This window comes from Falco biarmicus, chromosome 10 (assembly GCF_023638135.1).
Source record: "Falco biarmicus isolate bFalBia1 chromosome 10, bFalBia1.pri, whole genome shotgun sequence".
Taxonomy (NCBI): Eukaryota; Metazoa; Chordata; class Aves; order Falconiformes; family Falconidae; genus Falco; species Falco biarmicus.
The window spans coordinates 2,300,417-2,315,968 of NC_079297.1; the positions used below are offsets into that span (position 1 = coordinate 2,300,417).

General features: G+C 54.1%; 1 long non-coding RNA gene across 1 annotated transcript; it reads left to right on the top strand.

Moving 5' to 3' along the window:
• Positions 1-9,976: 9,976 nt before the first annotated feature.
• On the top strand, positions 9,977-15,158 carry LOC130156123 (uncharacterized). Its single transcript, XR_008824328.1, has 3 exons — positions 9,977-10,792; positions 11,335-11,436; positions 14,033-15,158. It is a non-coding gene; the product is annotated as an uncharacterized LOC130156123 (long non-coding RNA).
• The last annotated feature ends 394 nt before the right edge of the window (positions 15,159-15,552 follow it).

Genomic DNA, 15,552 nt, shown 5'->3' on the forward strand with positions numbered 1-15,552 from the left:
AAGTGATGTGGGACCTCGTAACATAAACCACCCAGAAAGAAAGGATTGAAACTGCCTCCCCAGAGGAGCCTGTGGCAGTGGGAGATCTTTCCCTGCGTCCAGCAGGATCTTTGATTCCTGGGAGGATGGCTGGAGAGGTGGTATGCGCATCCTGGGGATGGTGGTTATTTTCCAGGCTGGTGCCAAAGGATAGAGGCCAGACCCCAAAGTCTTTGGGAAAAAAACATTGCAATTACTTCCTAAAACTCCTAGTTTTCCTAAAGTTCCCAACTCTCGTTCATGTAAATGTCCAGAAACATTCAGACGTCGGCAGTGGGCACTGCATTTCTCTGCCTGGGGAGGTTTCGAGGCTGGTGGTGGGGACCGGGTCCCGGCGCAGGATGGCATCTGTGTGGGGAGCTGAGCGCTCCTGCCTGGGACCACAGCACGCGGCTCCCCAGGGAGGAGTAACAGCTATCGGGGTTTTATTCTGCCAGGCACTTTTATGGCAGAAGGACTAATATTTTTGAAAGCAGCTTTAAAGTAAATATAATGAACTCAGCTTATAGAACTGGAATGATGGTAATGGGCTCCGATAAAAAGCAGATTTCCTCAGCTGAGTTGCTTTGAGGCAACCGTAGTTTTATTTGGTCGCTGTGACTGAAACAGCTCAGGGAAAGGGGATTTTAAAGGTGCTGCAAATGTTGGGAAATGGATGGCAAATGGGAAAGGAGGAAGAAAAAAAGTCATGTTTTTCTCTCTACATGGAGCTGTTGGGATGCTGGTTGCCAGAGGAGGGCCAAAGTGGGGATGGAACTGGAGGCGCAGAGACATTGGCACTGAAAACACTGATGTCAGACTGAGCTGTGCATGGAGAGAAGGGGGTGATGGCAACGGGGTTGGCAGCAACTGGCTCTCATGCTGTCCTTTGCCCTTTGGGAGCAAATCCAGCCAGGACACAGCGAGGTGAGGTCTCTGCTTCCTCCACGGGGAAACCCTGCGCTGTCAGCATCCCTGGCAGCGACGTCACAAGCAGGAATTTTCCCCAGAAATGGCCTTCCCACATCTTACAACCTGGAAAAGAGCCTTGAATGAAGGAGCTGGAGAGGGAAAAGAGAGATGCTGCAGGAAGAGTGATTAGGTTGTCCCCAGGTGTTTGCTCACCCACAGCAGAACACTGTTTCCCTCCCGATACCGCTTGTACTTTCCATTAGTCAGTTCTGACCTTTTAGTGCCATAATCAAACAAGACAACCTAACACTTAAATCTGAGCGTTTAGCGCTGACATTTACAATTGGTTCTTGAGTTAGAAAGACCAAATGAAAATTTCCTAGCAGACAGCATGCTGCAGGGAAGGGGAATCAAATAATTCATTTACTGAATAACAGGCAGACTGGCCCCCTTCAGCTGTCTGCTCGGGCCCGCGTTGCATCGGTTGGTATTTGTACTAGAGTGCTTGTCATTAAAAAGTCAATATTCATCTGGAGTTAGCGTAGCACGCCACTGCCGGTGATCCCGCAGACATCTCCCGTTCAGGGTGCAGGGAAACTGTATTTGGCATTTGATGAATGTAAACCAGAGCGATCTTACTCAGGTGTGAGCCCTGTGGAGTGAGGAAGTTATATTAAATGTTAAGGATCCAAGGCAGTAATGAGGATGTCCTCAGCTGTATCCTTGCCTGAAAAGTGAGCGCTCGCTGCATCCCTTGGTGCATCCCTTGGTGCATCTCTTGCTGTGGCTCTGCAGCCCCACATGTACCCCATGGTGGCTGCTCGGCTGTGCTGTCCCCGTGCACATCCCTGCACAGGGATGGGCTTTTCCAGCTCTGGGGGAACCAAGGCCTGAGCATTTAGCGGTGTTTGCTTGGTAAGGATGTGAGGCTGGTGGGACGTCGGGGTGTGCTGAGAGCCAAACCACCCCTGAGAGCCCCATTCCTGCACCCATCCCAGTGTGGCTCCCCGGGTTCATCCTCACACGATGATGGCTGTGTCTTCTGTGTGATAACTTCCCACTTGAGCCACCTTATTAAGTTAAAGCCATTAAAAAAAATATTTTTTGTGGGACAAGGTTTCCCACACTGCTGCTCGTGACCTTCAGTGCTCCTGCTGCCTCCTCCGAACAGCAGCAAGAGCAGATGGGCGGCAAACGGGGGCGACACGGCTTACCCTCTGCCCTGTCCCAAAACATCCTCATCCTCAAAATAGGCTTGACCAGTCCAAAATACTCTGCCCCACTTGGCTGAATCATGACTCTTCTTTTGCTAATACAACGTTTGAAGAAATTTATATCTTTGTTTAAATTATGGAGAACAGAAGACGAGCTGTGCAGAACATTTGTTATTGCCATATTTTCCCAGCGTTTCTCCATGTGCTGCTTTTCTGAAGCACTGATGTGGTTCTGTGCAGGGATATCCCGTTGGGATTTTGCATGAGAACCAGGATCAGCATATGCGTCTGCAACCGCTTTGCATCCAATAGGATTTCCCCAAGTAGCTGGACACGGAAATATTTTGCTCAGTGGAAGGAGCGTGCTGTTTGCACGATGTTCCTGCATCTTCATCTCTGCTCGAGCGTTGCTTGGTGTGAGGTGAGGTCAGGCAGAGCACGGCGGTGGGGTGCAGATGAAGATGTTCAGGTGCTGTGAAGCAGGAGCATGCCGCGGCATCGGTGGGGGCTCGGCCGCCACTGCTTGCATGATGGCACCCACCGGGAGCAGTGTGCATCCTCAGTGCAGCCTGCTGGTTTCAGGAAGAAATAAGAAAAACATAGAAAAAGCAAGGCATTTTTTAAAAAGGATTATTTCTCACTTTTATCAAATTGCACCTAAGAATTGCACTTTAAATGTGTTCAGCTCTCGAATGTGGATGTCCTGAGAAAGCTGCAGGGGCTTCGCTAATGGCAGCTGGCCCCAGCGCTGGGATATATATGGGTGACCCAAACACCCGGTCCTCCTCCTCGGGTGCTGCTGGAAGCTGTGTCCAGCATCCGGTGGGGATGTGTCCCCAACCTGCGGGGACTTCAGCTCTGCACCCGAGCAATTAATATTTTGCCTTGTTCCCTCTGGGCTGCTGCTCTCCCCTATGTTCCTGCTCCTTTCCTTTTTACGGAAAATACTTGTCTCCTCCTTGCCTCCTTGGTGCTGGGTGCTGTGCTGCTGGGAGCTCGGTCCCCTTCCAGCTTGCGTGTGACATCTCCGTGGCAACAGACCATGATGCAAAATTGCACCGGCTTGCAGGAGGAATAAGTCATGGATAAACCTTTTCTCCCCTCTGTAGCAGAGGTAAATCAAATTGTGGTAGGATAAGTTTTAACACGTGACATTCTCAAGGAGACTCTTCCCTGAAACACTGCAGGGCAGCCAACGGTGGAGGCTTTCAGCCACGTCCTTGGGTGGAAATCTGCTTGTCTTGGGGGTGGGACAGAGCTGGCAGGGAGATGCTGTGTCCAGGTGGGATCCCCTAGCTGAGCTGGAGCTTTTCCTCCACCTCTTTGGGGGCCGCTGGGGCATCCTTCACCCCGCTGTGCCTCCATTTCTGGCGGCGCTGGTGTCTCCACAAGGTTTAGGTGGGGATACAAACATCTTTTAACTGGTTTCCCACCATCAGGCGAGGACATCCCCATTTCTTCATGGGCATGGGCCCTATTTCCCTTTCCCAGCTGCTCCTTCCCTCCCATCATGTGCTCTCCAGGAGCTCCATGTCCCTTCCCAGTGCCCTCCCGTGTGCTCCAGCTGCAGGTGAAGGGGCTCTGAGCAGCCTTTCCATCCCTGCTGGCATCGTCTGGGGGCATCCCAGTCCCGGCCGCTGCGGCAGCGGCTCCTCCAGCAGCCCCCTGAGCACTCTGGGGTGAAACACAGCAACGTACACCCCCATTTTCATCCTTCCCTCCCCTTTTTGCTGAACCTGGGGGGCTGCGGATGCTGCGGAGGTCCAGGCGGTGATGTAGGAGGAACTGCCCGGCCTGGGTGCACAGGGGGTCCCTTGCACGGCTGCTGGCTGCGCCTTATGTGGCACAAAGGGCTCACGGGGGCTGGGGGAGACCACCTCGCACCAGCTGCCACATTTAAACCCAGTGTCAGCATCTGCTCAGTGCAAGTTTGTAGGAACTGTGAAATCCACTCGGTATCTCACCTCAGCCTGTTCCTTTTAAAACTTCAGTAGCAAACCTTTGGCCTTATTGTGGGCAAATCTTGGACCTTTTCTGTAGTATTTGCTCTTTTGGGAGTTTCTGTGTGATGTTAATCTGCTTTGACCAATTTCTACTATTTTTATTTAAAAAAAAATAAATAAAACAAGCTGAAAAAGCCGAAAGTACAAGGAGAGGGAAGCAAATAGGTCTCACACAGCATCTCTGGCCCTGATGAGGCAGAGGAAAACAAGCCCGCAGGTGACATCTTGATCATCCTCCTCGTCACTAAACAAGGTGCAGCTGGTATGGATGCTGTCACTAGAAACACTGGGGAAAAATTCAGCAGAAAGCCAGAGAAAGCCAAATGTTTTCACTGCAGCCCTGCCACTTATCTGCTTTGGGAGCAGGTGGGGGCTGGCTCTGTGCCTCAGTTTCCCTTTCTGTAAGTGGGGCAGATTGCTGCTCCCTCCTGGTGTGCATTGACAGCCGTGAGCAGCAGAAGCAGAGTGCAATCCTGCACCACAGATTACTCCAAGGGATGAAACGCTTTGGAAAAGTTCCTGTAATGTCTTTATGTATGTGTGATACCTTTGCCAATGTAAATGCTACGGCACTCGCCTGTAAGGGAATGCTGGAGTAAAAAGCTGAATTGATTTATCTATCTATCCATCTATCTATCCATCTATCTATATCTCCATTTAATATATCCACTTAATTTTTCTCTGTGTGTTCTCAAATAGATTAGGTTTCAAGAGGCTCAGGGCTGGAGGACAGCTGAATTGACAACCAGAAGATATAGGTTAGTTTTACAGCAACAGTATGAAAACCACATAAAATTGGACTTGGTTTTATAACACTCATTCAGGAGTCTTGAAGCCAGAAATGGGATTTAATGTATAATGTAGCGAGATACAGATGAGACCTTTTCAGAGTTTCCGTGGTTTTGTTATACTATATATTATCAGTGCTGCCTGGTAATTTTTTTTCCCCAAAAAGATTCCTTCTAAAAGCAGGAGGTTGTTTCTGAAAGCTCTACTGTACTGGTGACATATCCATATGCAATGTAAATGACCTGTTGTTTGAGAAGATGATAATGGAAATAAATCCCAAATTAAAAAAAAATATAAAAATAAACCCCTGTAGATCAGGAAAAATAGCAGAATTTCCAACACCCAGAAAGCTCCTGCTCTAGCAAAGGGCATGTATCCATGGCAACAGGAGCCCTTACTGTCACGATAATAAAAAAATATATTATTCTAGGAGAGCTCTTAAAAGGGAAATATACATTTCTCTGAGGTGGATGATGAAATATTGGGCAGCAGAGTGAAGAATGAGCCAGAGGAGTCTGGAAAGTGATCCCAGCAATTCTGCAGCCCGCTGCAGGGCGGGAGGGGGGATGCAGACCTGGCAGGAGGATGGGGAAGTATCCTGTGGCTGTATCCAGGACTCGGCTGCCTCCATCTCCTCCGTGTTCCCATGCACATGACTCGGAGAGCCCTGTGGAGGAGGTCCACTCCAGCGTGTATACCCAGAGCGATGCAAATCTGGTGGCAAAGGCTGGAAATGATGGGGCTGTGCTGGTACAGGGCAGCGTGGGGGCAGGGGAGCCCTGCTGAGGTCTGGTGGCAGCAGCCAAGGCCCCGGCATCGGTAGGCACTGAGTGTCCTCGTGGCATCGTGGCCCACCACGTGCTCCTGACATCAGGGGACACGTGCCAGCCAGCTGTGAGCCAAGGAGTTGCAGCAGCTTTTTGGGAAGGCTTTTAGTTTTTGGCAAAGAGAAAATTGTGAAAAACCAGCATACTGGCTGAACTTTTCCCAAGTTTGAATTTTGAGAAGAGGCTAAACCCCAGTGCTGGCAAGTCAGCATTTCACCACTGGTAAAAACGGTGTGTGAAAGTTAGCAGAACACTTTGATTAAAGGGGTAAGAAACAGAAGCTGTTTTTCCCCCTGTAGGATACCCAGGATTTTCCACCCAGAAACAAGCAGGGAGTGAGCAGCTCGATGGAACAGTCCTGCCGTCCGCACTGTGGTGGGCTCCGCACCCTGCCAGGGGTGGGATGCAGGTGGGATCCCCTGAGGAAACTGCTCTGCTCAGGGTGTGGAGCAGCCGGCTGGACCTCGATGACCCCTGTGCTTGTGGCCCTGGAGCTTCCAAGAAAGGCACACCTGGCTTGTGTCCTGGTGGCTGTGGGACCATCCGTGGAGGAGCAGACCCTGCAGCAGAGCTGGAGGGATGCCATGGGAGCATCCCACAGGAGCCTCGGAGTGCTGGGGACTGCTCAGTGGTTTGGGGCTTTTCATGGCTTTCTCTGGGATTTGAGGTGTTTAATTTGGTGCGTCTTTGGGTCCTGCTTGCTGACAGCACTGAGGTGTGGGGTGAAAACACCCCCTTGGGGCACCCTGGCCTGATCCTGGAGGATGCTCTCTGCAGCATGGAGCAGGGAAGCTGCCCAAGGAATGGGTAAGAAAAGGGAAAAAACTGCCCCCAAAATATAGGGGGCAAAGAGGAGTGGTCCTGCCCTGGGAGTACCGTGTGGCGGGGGAGCTCAGGCGCTAACTGGCCCGGTCCCACCTGCCGCTGGCCCTGCCTTCACACCCGGCGGGAGCTGCAGGGAGCTCAGGGCTTGTGCTGCTTCCAGCAGATCCAGAGGGAAACGGCCTCTCCACGAGCGACCTCCCTCCAGCCGGGGTGCAGGCAGGGCCGGGGGGCTGGGCAGGTGCTGTGCCTGGGTGGGTGATGGCAGCTGTCTGCGGGTGCTCCTGCCTTGGTCCTCCCCAACCTTGATGCACTAATAGAGTCTCTTCTCTCTCTTCCCCAGCACCCGTCCCCAGCCCAGCCCTGTCCTGCCCAAGCTGGCGTTTTGGCCCAGCGTCACTCCTGCCACGGGTAAGCTCAGGTGAGCCCAGCAAGGGCTGGAGTCAAAACATACATTTTCTGTGAATCCCCAGTGAAGTTGGGCAGCCAGGGCTCTGGATGAGGAGGACCCATGGGGACTCCCAGCTCACTGCCCCTTCTCCTCCCCAGCCGTCATGTCCCCACTGTGGTTACATCCATGACCGTATCCCCACTGGCACAAACCACTGACAAGTTGTGTTTCCCACCCGTCCCCCTGGCTGTTAAGATTTCTGCAGCATCGTTAGCAGTTCCTGGTGGAGATAACCTCACCTTCTGCCTGGGAAAGACTGAAATTCCCCGTGTGCTGGAAGGGTTGTTAGGCTGTGTCACTGCTGCTGTAACCTCTCTAGCTGCTGGGATGCCCGCGATAGCGGAGCTTGCTGTAATTGTTATTTCCCCCTCCTCCTCCTGCACGCTGGCTGTGGTGAACCATGAGGCCCCCTTGCACACTTGCACCCACCCAGGGCAGATTGGCAGCGCTTGTCCTGGGAAACCTCTCCTGGCGAAACACTTGGAAATATTTCTGGATCCTCCTGGGTGCTGAGGGAAGGGAGATGGCATCCCTGGCTGCTGCTGGCACTCCGTCTCCCCCAGCAGAACTCCATCTCTGGGGGCTTTAATAAAAGATAGACCTGGGGCTCGTGTAATCTGCGACCCGGAGGAGACCCCGCGCTGGCATGCTTGCAGCGGGGACAAGTCGCCTGCAGACACCTTGGGGGAAGCGGGGGCTGCTGAGACCCGTGGATAAACGCAGGGCCGGGCACTGCACCTTAGCTCCACTACCCCACAGCACGTCCTCCCCCAGGGGCGGCGTCCTGGCTCAGGGGGCTCAGCGATGAGTGGGTGGGAATTCCGTAACCTTCGTGCCTCGGAGGGAAGCAAGAGCAGCGCAAGTTGCCTGCAGAGCCCCTGGCAATGCTGCTGCGGCCCGCGGCAAGTGCGGAGCCCCTGTGCCGGTGGCGCTTTGCCAGGCTCTGCTCATGGTCTCGCCGAAACGCCGGGGCCAGGGAGCTGGTGAATGCCAGCCCTGTGACCCCGTAAGCCCAGGCTCGAGCCCCCGCCTCTGTGTCCTGCAGCCGAATGGGGATTTGCTCTGGGTCCCTCCAAGCGTCCGTTTGGGCATCCTCAGCCTCCCCTTTTCCCTCGGGGCATGCCACTGATCTCTGTGTTATTTCAGCCTGAAGGCGTGAATCAAGGCTTTTGGCTCCAGGACAGCATTAATGCCCAGCACAACCCCTCGGAGCTATAAATATGTCACTGCTCCACTGGAAAGCGAATCCAAAAGTGTATCCAAAGCCAGCAACGGGATGGAGCGCAGCTCGCTAACTGATGTGATCCCAGGGCACTGGCATTTAGGGAATGGCTCTGTCAGGAGTCCCAAAATCCCAGCGGCTTTCCCCTTCCATTAGACCTATAGGCACAGACTGCAGCACAAATGCAGTTTGTAAAAGGTTCCTGGACCTTGCCCGGAGCAGGAGGGTGGGAGCTGGATGCTGGGGCTGGCAGCAACGGGAGGATGCGGGGGCTTGGTGGGTCCCCCTGCCACCCCCTCACTGCAGGGTTCCCCCCCCGAGCTGGCAGGGCTGGCCTCAGCTCCAGCCCCAACCCGGGCAGAAACGGAGAGAACAGGGAGGGGAGGGCTTGGGGACCCCAGGGAGAGGAGGGCTTGGAGACCCCCAGGGAGGGGAGGGCTGGGAGACCCCCAGGGAGGGGAGGGCTTGGAGACCCCCAGGGAGGGGAGGGCTGGGAGACCCCCAGGGAGAGGAGGGGTTGGGGACCCCAGGGAGGGGAGGGGTTGGGGACCCCAGGGAGGGGAGGGCTTGGAGACCCCCAGGGAGGGGAGGGCTGGGAGACCCCCAGGGAGGGGAGGGCTGGGAGACCCCCAGGGCGCTGCTTGCCACACCAGGGCTCACCTGTGCCCTGGCTGAACGCCGTGCTCATCGCGGGGGCATTGCTTGGCACAAAGCAGATGAGTTTGGTTTCACTTTATTTCTCGCAGAGGCTGGTGGGGTGCAGGCAGGAGCAGGCAGGCCCAGGCAAGGACAGGCAGGAGCAGGCAGGAGTAGGCAAGGACAGGCAGGAGTAGGCAAGGACAGGCAGGGGCAGGCAGGGACAGGCAGGAGCAGGCAGGGGCAGGCAGGGCTCCGCAGGAGCAGGCAGGGACAGGCAGAAGCAGTCAGGAGGAGGCAGGGGCAGGCAGGGACAGGCAGGAGCAGGCAGGGGCAGGCAGGGACAGGCAGGGACAGGCAGGAGAAGGCAGGGGCAGGCAGGGACGGGCAGGCACAGGCAGGGTCAGGCAGGGACAGGCAGGAGAAGGCAGGGGCAGGCATGAGAATGCAGGCCCAGGCAGGGTCAGGCAGGAGAAGGCAGGGTCAGGCAGGAGAAGGCAGGGGTGGGCAGGGACAGGCAGAGGCAGGCAAGGGCGGGCAGGCACAGGCAGGGACAGGCAGGGATGGGCAGGGACGGGCAGGCACAGGCAGGGACAGGCAGGGATGGGAGGGCACAGGCAGGGGCAGGCAGGGACAGGCAGGCGCAGGCAGAGACAGGCAGGGACGGACAGGGATGGGCAGGTGCAGGCAGGCACAGGCAGATTCAGGCAGGGGCAGGCAGGGACAGACAGGGGCTCGGGGGGCAGGCAGGGACAGGCAGGGATGGGCAGGGCCAGGCAGAAGAAGGCAGGGCCGGGCAGGGCCAGGCAGGGCCAGGCAGAAGAAGGCAAGGCCGGGCAGGGCCAGGCAGGGACAGGCAGAAGAAGGCAGGGCCGGGCAGGGCCAGGCAGGGCCGGGCAGGGACAGGCAGGGCCAGGCAGAAGAAGGCAGGGCCGGGCAGGGCCGGGCAGGGCCAGGCAGAAGAAGGCAGGGCCGGGCAGGGCCGGGCAGGGCCAGCAGAAGAAGGCAGGGCCGGGCAGGGCCAGGCAGGGCCGGGCAGGGCCAGGCAGAAGAAGGCAGGGCCGGGCAGGGCCAGGCAGGGCCGGGCAGGGCTCCGCCGGCGGCTGCTTTCCCCGGGCGCTGCAGGGGGAGCTCGCGGCGCGCCGGCATCACGCGCTCCCGCCGCATCCCGCGGCCGGCGGGCGGGGCCGGGCCCGGGGGGCAGCGCCGGGCCGGGGCTGCCCGAGGCGTGTAACGGGGGTCGGGGGCACCGCTCGCGGCCGGGCGGAGGGGGCAGCCCCCTCCCAGGGGGTCCTGTGCCCGCTGGGCTCCCTTCGGCCCCTCGAGCTCCCTTTGCGCGTGCTGCCCGCCCCCCCGGGTCCCGGCCAGCCTGCGGGGGGGGGGGGGGTGTTCCCCCTTGCCCCAGCACAAGCCTCCCAGGAGACGGGCAAGGGGTGCGGGTGGCAGCCGAGATCCCGAAGGCATCACCCTTGGACAGTCGGGGTCCTGGGGTGCGTGGGGCAACCTCGGCGTTCTGACGGAGGGTGGAGAGCTTTCTCCTCTGCCTCGCTTTCCCGGCGGGGAAGGTCCAGCAGTAACCGGGGGTGACCGTGTGCGTGGGGAAAGGTCCTCGGGATGCTGCAGCTGGCTCGGGGCCAGCGGGGGGTGACGTGCACCCCAGGAGCCCCCAGCTCCCTGCCCGTAGCTGGGAGATACAAGCCTCCCGTTTGCCTGGTGTTCAAGGAAAACTCGGCTCCAGGTCTCCCTGGGACGTTTTCCTTTCCCTCAGCCTTTATGTTGTTTGGCGCAACCTTATTTTCCGTGCCCCTAATTCCAAGCTTGGCTCTGGATCAGGACCAACGCACCAGCAGCAGAGGAACCCCTGGGAGAATCGCTCGCCCCGCTTGGTATCAGCTCAGGTATCTCTGATACAAACCACACGGAAAATGGCTAAACAAGGAGGTTAAATAATTGTGCACAGACTTTTTTATGCATCTTCCACTGCTTGCTGTGGGGAACACATAAAAAGAAATTAAGGAAATAGGGGTTACTTATCCACCAGGAACGCTTTCCAGTCTTTTATCTGTATTCCTCATAGGTGCCATTTTCACATAAATTTGAAGACTATATGTATTTAGGAACGTAATGCATATAGGAGATATAAAGGACGTTGATAAATTAGAGATAATTTAGCTTTTATATATACACAAATATAGATATAAACATCATTACCATTTTATTTATGCGTGTGTGTTTACACATACAGATCTTATATTTACATATTTATAGAAATGCTAAATGTATTGAATGCTATCAGAGACAGCTCACAGATAAAAGAAACGCTGTGAACTAATGAATGTAAAAAAGAAGAAAACAAATATAAAATAGTGATAAATCAATAGTTTCTTCTGTTAGTAGAAGTAAATTGTACTGCTGAAAAAATGTTTTTTTCCCCCCACAGTCTACTGTAGTGAAGGTGTTCATAAACAGCTTTCCTTCTTCAGCTTGCTGGTTGTCTGTTCTTCAAACAAAAAATACCACAACTTTCCTTGGAAGCCAAGCCGTAAGTATCACTTTGCCCCAAATCCTCTTTTCCACCTTAACAGCCCCCTTGGTGCTGCTCTTAGATGCGGTGGAGGCACGGGGGCAGCCCAGCATCCGCGCTGCGGGGCATGGTGGGGTGGTGACGGACGCGGGAGCAGCTTTCCTCCAGCCTTGCTGGAGTGTGGCACCAGCTGGGATTGCCTGGGACTGGGGGCACCCGGGCAGGACTTTGCACGCCAGTCGACCCCTTGGTGCGTTCCTGGCTCGCCTGAAAGGTGCTGGAGAATTTGAAAGGACATTTTGAGCACTGAAGTGGAATTTTACACCTTTTCTGAGATGATATTTTGGTGAGGGTATGAAAAAAACATATATTTTGCTCCCCCCCCCGCCCCGCAACTGTTCTTGCTGTTTCTAAACCAAATTGAACATGAGCTTTGAACACTGGATGCTCTCCTGAAGGGCAGGTTCCTCTGTCTGATCCGGACCCCCACCCCAAACATTTGGCAAAATAAAAGTGAAATGACTCAGTCTGTGCAGATGAAACCCTCTCAGTGTTGTTCAGGCATTGGTTTTTTGGAGTGGCTTCTCTTCCACAGACAAGACAATACGAGATGGTATTTGGAAACAAAAATATCATCAGAAGAGCAAAAGGCTGTCCGCGGTGGGGCTGCTCACCCCCTCTCTGCAGCAGACGGCTGCCTCTCAGCTCCCTTTGAATTGCTCTCAGTGCATTACTTGGTTTTCAATTTCATTCCCTTTCCTAGGAGCAACCTTAGCTTTATGTTTCCCTTTTAAGCTGATTGAAATAAAGTATTTGAACAAATGTCATGGGCACTTAGAAATCTCTCCTCTGTTTATTCCCTTTGCTTTCATGCTGTCCACCTTCTGTAGTACCAGTTCTTAAAGCCTTGAGTGCTGTCTATCTAAATTAATGCATCTTGTAGGCAGGATACCATACAAATTCATTAATTTTTTGTATATTGGAAATATGCTTTTATTAAGTCTCTGTTCATGTTTTTCCAATGGTTGAATAGTTGAGCTTCTTTATAAACCACCAGCAAAGAGATGGTGGCTCCTTGAGATCCATTAAGTACATACCTCTGGGAGCGTGTTCTTCATCCAGCACACATTTATAGTCAGCACAGAAAACAGGCCCCAAAGTTTTGTTCTTCCAAACTCCCTTCCAAACATCTGCCATTGTGTGCGTGACTCCTGGAGATCCTGGTGGGCAAATCCAGGGGAGGTTTCTGCCTCAGGGAGGTTCCCACTCCTGCGCTCCCAGCTCCCCCAGGGGTTGCACGGTCCCTGGGCAGCCCCATCCCTGGAGCCGGAGCTGCTGTGCCTTCTTTCAGGCTATGTTGTCACCACAGCCACCCAGATCACCCTTCTCCTTCCTTCCTCCCCACCACCCACAGGAGATGCCTGCTCCTGGGATGCAGAGCTACTGCCCCAGCTACGTCTGCTTTGCACAGTGAGCATGAGGTTGGGAGACCTGGGAGAGTGTCATCATGTTTCTTGAGGCAGAGAAGTCCATAAACCTTTGGCTGAAACTTTCAGTTCCCCAGGGCAATGGGAGCTGTCCCACAAGATGGTTGTCAGAGCTCTGAGGGCACTAATAAGCCTTAATGACCCTGGCCAGCCTCACCTGGAGCCTCCACCCACATCCCTGGGCCCAGGAGCTGTATTTAAGCTCAGCAGCTGGTCTCCAGTTGTAAGCTCTTTCTTGGGGGGTGCTGCTTGATGAGCCTAGTCCTAAAGCTGACCTGAGGGCGGACTCCCAGGACTGACCTTAACCTGCTTCACCACCATGATGTTTCCCTGTGAGATGGACTCTTGTTTGGATCTGGCTGCTGTCTCGGGGTCTGCTCTGCTCATCTTGCTCCTGCTTTTGCTGCTCTCTCACAGTGATGTGGGGGCTTGAAGCTTTGATGTTACCTGTTCATATGCTGATGCTCCAGGTTCCCTTTTGGAGACTTGCTCCTGCTGGCCACCTGGGGATGTCAAGGGCTGCACTGCTAGCAGAAGTACAGTCAGACTGGGTCACTTGGTGGTGACACATGGGTGTGGAGGCAAGGGCTGAAGTGCAGGTAGGGTGAGGTAAAGGTGCCAGCACCAGCCTCTCCTCTGGTGCCTGTATGGGGCTGGCTGGTGAGCCAGGAGCAGTGCAGGCACCCACAGGCTCCCATCCTGCCTGGCTACTCCAGGACTGTTTTCCCCAGGATCTACTAAATTTATCTAAGATTCTTTCTGCCTCTGGCTTGTGGTGGACTAGGATCCTGGATGGTGGTGTGTCACACCAGCAGAGCCTGGATACAAAGCCAGGAGCCCTGTTCCTGCAAGAATTGATGGTACCAGGGAAGGAAAGGACATGTCTTTGGGGAGCTCTCAGACCATGTCAGTGAGATGCTGAAGGTACACGGTGTGGCTGCTGCAGCCTTCCTGCAGCCCAGGTGTGGCCTGGGCTTTCAGTTTTGCTCCCAGCAGAGCTTTCCGTGCAGTTTGGATCCTTCGGGGGAAATCTTTTACCAAAAGGGTCATTTTGGGGAAATCCCAGCCTCTTCCAAGTCCACACCCCTGCCCAGTGGCACCTGTTTCCTATCCCCTTGTTTCTGCAGAGACAAATGGAACTGTGTTGGCACTCCTGGCCACCCAGCTGGTGGTTGGATCTGTCACCAACTCCCTGCCCATCCCCAGAAGAGCTCAGCAGAAGGACCATGGGGTGATGCTGATGGCAAGGGCAATGGCAGTTGTGACACAGTCTCTGGTGGCTTGAAAGACAGGGCGGGGAAGGCCGTGTAGGATGCTCTGTAATCTGTTCAGCCGTGCTGATGCCAGGTGGGTGGCCGTGTTGGCACTGTGCTTCCTGCGCCTTGGGCTCTGGGCACCAAGCACCATCTGAAGCAGAAGACCAGACTCTGCAAGTTGCTATAATGTCCTTGGCTTGCACCCAGTTCATGCCTCAACTTGAGGCCCTGATCTACATGGCTTCCTCTAGGCGTGATATTCTGCAGCCTCCATGTAGATGGGAGGTCTTTTTCTGGACTCTGTGAACCACTCTGGTTTCCCCAGTGAGACAACCACTCTGCATTTCCAGGGCTCTGAGCACAGATGTGTTTATTTAACTGATTTTCATAGGTTTCTTCCAGTGATGCAGAGAAAGTGATTTAGCTGTGTACATTAAATGAAGGCAGTATGAAAAAAAAAATCAATTTAACTCCCATCTGAGTTACACAGAGAAGCGAATAAATAGAATATTATTTTTAAAATGACAATTTTGATTGTTCCGACTGCCAGCTGGACCAGTTCCTTCTGCTGCAGAAACTGCAGCCCTGGCCAGGAATAGTGGAGGTGTGTCTGGCTTGAGCAGCTTCAGAGAACACAAAGACCAGCAGAAATAGTTGAAAAGTACACGCATTCATACTGGTTTCAGGCAGGAGTGAGGAGCACTGGCTGTCCAAGCCCATGGCTTGCAGGGGTGGATGGAGATACACATAAAGTCCTTACCTATGACTTGACAGTCCTTGAAGGTGTGTCCATGGGGAGGGGGCTGGTGTTCAGGTGATGCCACTTTCCAGCCCCTGGTGCCCTGGGTTAAGGGCAGGTCCCACCCATGCAGCAGCTCCACCACTGTCATGACACCACAATGTCACATCAAAGTAGATCTGGGCATAGTGCTCCAGGATAGGAATTTGGTGGTTTTAAAATGTTTGTGACTGTCAGCACTGTGGAGCTTTTAATGTGAAATGACAAAAGTAACTCCAAAAAGAATGAGATAATTCTGGTCAGTTTGCTTTTTTTTTTTAATATGAACTTCCTTGGTTTCAAAAAGATTTTGAATGTGCTTTTTTCTCTGCTGCTGAAAAGTTAAATGAAAACACCATCCTTTAATTTGAAAGAAGTGATTCAATTTAACAAAAGATTTGATTTGAGTTACTTTCTTTGAAATTTTGGCCCCAAATGAGGTGTGATTATTTGCAAGGAAAACAGGCTAATGGCTAAAATAGATGCAGTGACTAGACTCAGGGGGGTAATGCTGGATGTGGCACCTGGCCAGCCTTGTCTTCTTGGGCTACTAGGGGTGGCAAGTAGGCCACTGTCCCTACCACGATGGGGTCTCAGTGACGAGCTGCTCACC